Raw genomic sequence first — 8496 nt, 5'->3', positions numbered from 1 at the left:
TTCTAAAGAAGTAAAAATTACTTTAAAAAATGTTTCAGGAAGACTTTGAGAAATTTACAGTATCTGCTTTTCTTCCAAGAAAGTTGTCACTTTTATGCCAGAGTGAGAATTATTTGTATGCTTTGTATGTCAGCATTGGGCCACTGTGACTGGGGGGCACTTAGCTTGACTTGAGAGTAATTATCTTGCTCACTGGCTGGGAGGGAGGGTGTGTGGCAGAGGAGATAAATACTCAGTTCTAGATTATTCATAGATTGAAATCCACACATTATTCTTAGGATGAAGCTAAACCCAACATAGGATCTAATCTAGAGAAAAAATATTAAGTAATTAAGAGTGAATGTAGCTCTCAGATATGGCAAAAATCATTAATACAGCACTCGAATCACTATGTTTTAAATATACTTGTCTAGATGTTTTAATAAGTCCCCTTCCAAGCCATCTTCTGGGATTATGCTATAACCACCAAGAGCTCCTATAATATAGGCCACTCTGGGGTAACAGAGTACAAGTCATTAGAAATGAAGCTACATGGCCAACATAAAGGATGTTTAAGGGGCAATACTATGCTTTATGGTATTATAAAAAGCTGCTATGTTGCATAAAAACTTTCCTGCTAAGTCCTCCCAAACGGGCACTGAATGCAGATATGGACAAACATAGCCAAGACCCTAATTAAGTATCACTGGAGGTCCCCTGCATCCCCTCCCCAACCTTCTCCACTCCCACTACAATGGACTGTATATGCCTTCTCACACTCAAACTCCACATAACAGCAGAAAACACAAACATACATAAAAGGGGGGGGCTTTAGTGAGGTCATGCCATTTCTATTTGGTACTCTTTGGAGCTCTTATCCTTATTGCTACTGGTTGTTTATTATGGAAACACTTAGAATCACAATTTACAGCATCTTAAGAGTATAATATTTTTCCCATGTCTTCTCAGCAACGGCTACCCTCTCCCCAAGACAAAAAAAAAGTCCCTCACCCCTTCTTTTGAAATGCAAATCCCAGCATGCCATGAAGTACGTATCACTGGAGGTCCCCTGCATCCCCTCCCCAACCTTCTCCACTCCCACTACAATGGACTGTATATGCCTTCTCACACTCAAACTCCACATAACAGCAGAAAACACAAACATACATAAAAGGGGGGGGCTTTAGTGAGGTCATGCCATTTCTATTTGGTACTCTTTGGAGCTCTTATCCTTATTGCTACTGGTTGTTTATTATGGAAACACTTAGAATCACAATTTAAAGCATCTTAGAGTATAATATTTTTCCCATGTCTTCTCAGCAACGGCTACCCTCTCCCCAAGACAAAAAAAAGTCCCTCACCCCTTCTTTTGAAATGCAAATCCCAGCATGCAGCATGAAGTACTGCTTTATGTTCAATAATTGTTTGTAATAAATACTGTACATAAACTGAGGGAAAACAAAGAAGCTTCAAACACAAAGGACACCCATGCTCAGTGTGCACGTCCACTTCCTTGCAACTTCAGATGCCCTACAATAGAGTAATGATGTAATAAGTAGGCTGCTCACCCAAATCTGTGATGACTTCGCTATAATTAGGAAGTCAGAAATAATGAGTATTTACCTGCAAGCCTGAAGCTGGCACAGAAGAGAAAATGCTACTGTGCGAATGAGCTGAAGTACCCTGGGGTAGGCGATGCATGTCTTAATTCAATCATCCTTGCAAGCTAAGTGAACCCCTAAACGCTGCTGACTTTGTCCCCCTTGAATGGAATGCCACCAACTGAGATCCTTTCTTTCTGCCTGCAGCCTACTACACAGAACGGAAAGCATGTGAAGAGCTATCCCTCCTGGGAAGAATCAAGAACAAGGGAACAATGAGCTTGTCACCTCCATCATCACAAAGAATTAAAAAAGAAATCAAAATAAATGGATTAGATGAAGCACCCTCAGTAAATGCCAATTACTTCCAAAGAGATTCTTGGTTATCAGACTTCACTATAAATTACATTTTTTTCTTGGGGAGGGAGTGAATTAGCATACAATTTTATTTCTTTTTTTAAATTAGTCTTTCCAAACAATGAGGTTTGTCCCCTACCCTTTGCCTTAGACATCTACAATGCAATTTTAAATGTAAAGGATGAAACCCAAAAATTGATTGTAATATCTCAAGGGACCAATTTCTCTGGAATAACCAGCACCCCAGATTCAGATGCCAAACGGAAAGTCAGATACATGGGTTTTCTTCACTTAATATACTCTCATTCTATATTAGACATGATTCTTCCCTGTCTCTCTACTTTCATTGTCCTATTTAGAGCATTTTCATCAGTGTTTCAATATTCATTTAATTCTGCTCATAAAAGTTATTTACTAAAACTCTGAGTCCCAAAAGATCTAGAAGGACTCAATCCATTAAGAACACAGACAAATATACAATGGTCAATAGTACAAATCAATCATGTTAATAGAGCCATGGACAGTGTTTTATAGGATCATAGGATTGATTCCTCTGCCTCAGAAGACAGGTAGGGGGATAAATGGGTAGAAAAGGTTTTGCAAAAGAATAACATTTGAGTTATGCGTTGATAGGAAAGAGAAGTAGAAACAGTATTTGGGACAAGGAGAAAGGCCTGACGAAAAGTAAGGGCCCAAGTTAAACATCTAGTATTTACTTGAGAAATGGCAAAGTGAGAATCTACTTCCTAGAGTTTAGGACATGCTGAGTATATCATGCCTGTAGGACCGGCAGGTGCAGAAGCCTGGTGAGGAGGAAGGTTGAATGTCATGAGAGAGGTGAGATGTGAAAATAACTGCCCAGATGATAGCTGAGGTTAGAAGAAGAGATGAGACTCCCAGAGGAGTGGCCCGAGAGAAGAGGTCCGAGCACAGACTCCGATGACCCTCCCACACAACTCAGCAGTTGCACCCACCCTTGTTTTCTTTCCTGGGTTCATTCCCATCACAAGGCCTGACACATGGCTCTCAGGCGTGAGTGCTCTTCCCACTTCCTATCGCCCAACATGACTAAGGCTTCAGCCTCTTCCTCAGGGGGTCCACCCCAAAGTCCCTTCCTCTGTGCTCTGTAGTTTTCCTTCATAAGGCATAAGAAAACTGAAATTATGCAGTGGTGTGGGTGATTTATCTAATGCCTGCTTTGTCCTCCAGGTCCAGCATGAGGTCTGCCGCAAAGCACTCTCAATAAATATTTCCTGAGTAAATGAGGAAGGAGCTGTCATCAGAGAGGCTGGAGGTTAATCAGGAATTAGTAGCATCCAGGGGCCAAAAGGAGCAAGTGTATCAGGAAAACTGTAGTCAATAAAGAGGAAACTGCCCAGAGAAGCAGCATAATTAAAACACCAAAGAGGTCTACTTTCAAGAACCCTAAAGGGGATGATTAAACTTCCTAAGGCAGTAATTCAATCAGGTCAACTACATAAATCAACCCCCTTCGATCATGGCTTATCTAAACTCCTTAGCAGGCCCCCGGGCCTTCCTCAACCTTAACATCTCTGCCCTCCATCTCAAACCTCATGTTGGCCATCACGACCTAATCCATGCCACTGGCATTCTGATTTCTGTACCTTCCCAAACCTCTAAACTGCCAACCCTACAAACACTTCAAAGCCAAGAGAAAATGCTAGTTCTTCACCACAGTCAACCTAACCCTGAACTGCTCTATCCCATGCTGACTATTCTCTGAAGTTCTCAAGCAGCTTTGGTCCTTATCACTTAAAAACTTCACATACTGCAAGGACTCTGGTGAAGGAATTCAAAGAGATTCCTACCCCACTTCTAATGCACTTCTTCAGTTACTGCTCTAAGGAAAGAAGTACAGCCTCACAGGAGCGCTCTGAAAGATCAGTATCTTCAGGTCCCACCACTCCCACTGTGGAGAGAACATGACCTTGAGGGCCTGTGGTCCATAGGAAGATCCTAGGAGCTGGATTAGACTGGGCGAGATGAGCATTTTAAATTGGCATCATCAAACCCAGGAGGGTAATAGTGGTGAGGAGCAATCACAGTCAAAGAGGGAACCAGGGATCGAGCTAGAGAAGCAGCATAAAGTGCCCATTCTGAAACAAGGGAGTCAAATGGAAGAGAGGTCAAACTCAGAAGCTGAAATAATGAGCATTAGAGACCAAAGTGTGAGGCAGACTGGGGTGGGCAGCTCCACATAGTCAGAGCACACTGCTGGGAAATGGCATGTCTGGTTGCCTTTGGTACCTGGAGTCTTGCTTATTTAAAAGGGCCAATGCAAGGAAAACAAATAAGGTCCCCTTGGTTTGTAAAAGCAATCTCTGTGGCTGAGTCTAGTGAGAGTTAATATGATGAAAAAACAAACAAAACAAAACAAACAAAACGTCACATACTTTTAAAATTTATGCACCAACTCCCTTAATTTATCAGCAAGTTCCTTGACAGCATTAACTACATCATATACTTACTTCTGTCTACTCAAAGGTGCTGCAATACTGGTTTGCATACAGGCAACACTCACCTCCCTTGAGAAATCTCATACTGATCCAAATCCGAGCTGCTGATCTGCCTGCCCCTCCCATGCTCAGCCCCTCTCAGCTGATGGAATCCTCAATGTGTTTAGACCAAGGAACTTTAAGCCATTCTCAGTCTCCTGACCTCTCATACCCAATATTTAATCCATCAGCAAGTCCTGTGGGCCCAGCCAGAAAAATATAACCAGAATTCAATCACTTCTCACCACCTTTACAACCACCAATCTGATCCAAGCCTCTGTGATTTCCTGTCTGCATTACTGCACCCACCTTCTAACTGATATCCCTGCTTCCTCCCTCGGTCTCCTGCAGCCTCTCTTCTCCACAAAGCCCCAGAAGTGAATCTTTCAACACTCAGCTGGATAATAACACCTCTGCTCAAAACTCTCCAACCTCATCCCATCTCCCCCAGTAAAGCAAAAGTGCTAACAATGGCCTCCAAGGCCCCTTCCAATGTCACCCCTGTATTACTCTGACCTCATTCCAACCACGGCAACCCCACCCCCCACCCCCCCATCCAGTCACTGTGCTCCAGACACACCGGCTTCTTTCAGGGCTGTTAGACTTGCCATTGCCCTTCCCCAATAGATCTGCAAGCCTTCCTCCTCACCATCTTCAGGTGGCCCTGTGAGGCTCTCCCTAATGACCTTATTCAAAATATCAACCTGTCCCACCACATACTATCACTCTTCCCTTCTGATCCTTGCCACCATCTGACATACATACATTTTACCTATTTTCTTTGATTTTGGTCTGGTTTGTCCACTGCTATATCCCTAGTTCCCAAAATATTGCCTCGTGCCAATTAAGGACTCAATAAATATTTACTGAATGTAAATTAATCAACAGATATGTATCTACTCTCTGAAATATAGTATTTAATATTCATCTTTAAGATTGATCCATGCATGTGTGCTATCAACATGTCCCGCTTATAAACAGGGCCATCCAGAGCCAAAGATGAATAAAGGGAATAAAGACCAGCGTACTCCTAAATCTGACCCAAAACCTGCCCCAGGTTGCACACTTGCTGACTCTACCAAATAAGTCTGGATCCTGGTTCAGGGACTCATCAGCCCTCTATTCTTAGGAAAGACTCTGAATGTTTCTGGGTTTCAAGTTCCTCTTCTGGAGAACACTTAACCCCCCTACAAAGGGCATAAAATAGGACAATAAAAATCGGTATAAAAGTATCTACCACAGTAGTTGGAGCCCAGGCTTCAATAAATGCTGACAATCAATGTCAGCTCCTTTTCTCCCCTTTATCCACAGAGTAAACACTACTAATGCTCACCTCCTTGTCGGCCTCCTGGCATAATTCAGCTGCCAAGAACATTTTTCAATCTAGTTAAACACAGAAGTCTGTATTCTTGCCAAATTTCCTCACTAATATTTACCAGATGATGTATTAAAAAAACAAAAACAGAATCACTGCAGAGCAAGATAAAAAGCAATCTATGAATGATGCTTTTCTTAAAACACCCAAATCAAATCTGTTAAGATAAAGCCTAGTATACAGAAACTCATTCAGTCATTTGAAATGTCTGTGAAGTCTGTTCATGTCTTTGTCCTTTGCCCATTTTTAAAGTGAATTGTTTTATTACTGTTGTGTTTGTGAGTTCTTTATATATTCTAGATATTGCCCATTTTAAGATAGATGGTTTAGAAATATTTTCTCCCAATCTGTAGCTTATCTTTTCATCCTCTTAAGAGGATCTTTTGCAGAGCAAATTTTTTTAATTGTAGCTGTCTTTTCATTTTTTTTATTGTGTCATTTGTAAAGCAGAAGTTTTTAATTTTAGTGAAGTCTAATTTATTAATGTTTTATTTTATGACTAATGCTTTGGATGTGGTATCTAAGAAATCTTTTCTAATGCAAAGTCACACATAAAAACAAACTTCTGTAGTTTTAACTCTTGCATTTAGGTAAATGATTCACTTTGAGATCATTTTTGTATTTGGTGTGAAGTAAGAGTCTAAATTCACTATTCTGCATATGGGTAGCCAATTATGCCAGCAACATTCATTGAAAAGATTATCCTTTCCCTATTGAAATACTTAGGTACCTTTGTCAAAATAAATTATCATAAATGTGTGGGTTTATTACTGGACTTTTTATTCTGTCCCATTGATCAATATGTCTATCCTTAGGCCATTGCCAAATTTGGTAATGTAAATGTTCCAACTGTATTCTTGGTTATTCTAGGTCTCCATTTCCATAAGCACTTAATTTTTACAGCCATAGCTCTATTAAAAATATTTTATTATAAAAACAAGTATGGAACTATAGTCTATTTCAGAATTCCACCTTTTGTAAGATTTCTCTCAACAATAGACCATGCTGTCCTGTTAACCATGAGTAAAACTGTCATCGTTCTCTCCTTCCACCATCTGCCTAGTCTTTCCAAGTAACATGAATGTTTGAAACTTACTAAAAATAACCCAACCATAATAAAAGGAAAGAATCTCTCCACAGAAAAAAGAAAATCTGGAATAAAATACTCAAAATGTTATCTGTGATTATTGTTGAGTAGTATAATTGATGGTAACTGGTTTTAATTTTATTCAAAAATATGCATATTTTACATTAAAATTTATTTTTCCTATTATAAAATATATAGATCCTCAATACTTAATTTTCCTTTTCTTCTAACTTTTGTTTTTAGTGGATAAACACAGTGTTATCATCTAAGTTGTTAGCATGAATACCTCAGAGTTTTTACCTGATTTCCAGACTTTGCATTTCCATTTCACAAAATCCAAAATAGAACTACAAAATTTATTAATGCTTTACTTTATTCATTTACAGCTATGTTTCATAAATACTCAGGTGTCCACCTTGCTAGATTTATTCTGAACTTAATAAATTATATTTATTCTCTCTCATTAGCCTAAGTAATAGTGATAGGACATGTTGGGATGTATTGACATCTATTTATATAAAAACTCTGGGTGTAACATCATGACCGAGGCTCGACCAACCAGAAGGAAGTCAGTCCTGCAGGGGTCATCTTGGAAATGGCTGTGCCCTCCCCGAGCTGTTTCCCATGAGGGCAGCGAGGTTTGAGGCAGGAACCTGCCCTCGGAACGTGGCCACACTGAGTCCTGAATCCTCTTAGCTACAGCTGTGCCCTCCCCGAGCTGTTTCCGGTAAGGGCGAGGTTTGAGGCAGGAACCTGCTTTCTTTCGGAGAATGGCCGCACTGAGTCCTGAATCCTCTTAGCTACAGCTGTGCCCTCCCCGAGCTGTTTCCCAGGAGGGCAAGGTTTAAGGCAGGAACCTGCTTTCTTTTGGAGGATGGCTGCACTGAGGCCTGGGTCGAGTTGCCAAGGGCTGTGCCCTCCCTGAGCTGTTTCCCGGGAGGGCGAGGTTTGAGGCAGGAACCGGCCCTAGGAGCATGGAGGCATATCTTTATAAAGATTTAATACATTATATTAGAGGTCATTGTAGTACTGTTTTACCCACAGCATCTACAGGAATTGCTGCAAATTTACTTCTTGGTGGAAGCACCTTTCATTCCCAATATAAATTACCCATTCCACTAAATGAAACTTCAATTTCCAGACTCCATATAAACAGTGAAGTTGCTAAAACTATTAAAAAGGCCCAACTTCTCATTATTGATGAATGCACCATGACATCCAGTCATGCTATAAACGCCATAGACAAATTACTAAGAGAAATTTGAACATTGTATTTGGTGGGAAAGTTCTCCTTGGAGGGGACTTTTGACAATGTCTCAGTATTGTATCGCATGCTATGCGATCAGCCATAGTACAAACGAGTTTAAAGTACTGCAATGTTTGGGAATGTTTCAGAAAGTTGTCTCTTACAACAAATATGAGATCAGAGGATTCTGCTTATAGTGGATGGTTAGTAAAACTTGGAGATGGCAAACTTGATAGCAGTTTTCATTTAGGAATGGACATTATTGAAATCCCCTGTAAAATGATTTGTAATGGATCTATTATTGAAGCTACCTTTGGAAATACTATATCTATAGA

At 40.4% G+C, this 8496-nt stretch overlaps 1 protein-coding gene across 5 annotated transcripts in view; it reads right to left on the bottom strand.

The window, feature by feature from the left end:
• The window catches only part of MTUS2 (microtubule associated tumor suppressor candidate 2), a 550651-nt gene that overhangs the window by 480515 nt on the left and 61640 nt on the right, over nucleotides 1–8496 (bottom strand). The window lies entirely within an intron of this gene.

This window comes from Myotis brandtii, unplaced genomic scaffold, assembly GCF_000412655.1.
Source record: "Myotis brandtii unplaced genomic scaffold, ASM41265v1 scaffold513, whole genome shotgun sequence".
In the NCBI taxonomy this organism is placed as follows: domain Eukaryota; kingdom Metazoa; phylum Chordata; class Mammalia; order Chiroptera; family Vespertilionidae; genus Myotis; species Myotis brandtii.
Note: the sequence above shows the minus strand (reverse complement) of the source record. Positions and strands in the feature narration are given on the sequence as shown.